We start from the raw sequence: 240 nt of genomic DNA on the forward strand, positions 1-240 counted from the left end.
GAACGTGAGACCGACTTTTCCGCTCGGAAGGTGTGAAAGCATAGAGGACATTTGGCGGCTCATTTAGTCAGGAATCTTCAGGGAATGTTCGGATCACGGCCATCATCCGTAGAGTTAGCTCAGGGGAAAATGACTTTCTCTTTTTTTTAATGTCTGCCTCGTCTTAGCGCCCTTTTCGTCACAGCTGCTTCGTTTCCAAGGAGGAGGAGCCAGCGTGAGTAGAAAAGTAGTCCGGTCGTC

Source organism: Galendromus occidentalis, unplaced genomic scaffold, assembly GCF_000255335.2.
Source record: "Galendromus occidentalis unplaced genomic scaffold, Mocc_1.1 scf7180000077526, whole genome shotgun sequence".
Lineage (NCBI taxonomy): Eukaryota > Metazoa > Arthropoda > Arachnida > Mesostigmata > Phytoseiidae > Galendromus > Galendromus occidentalis.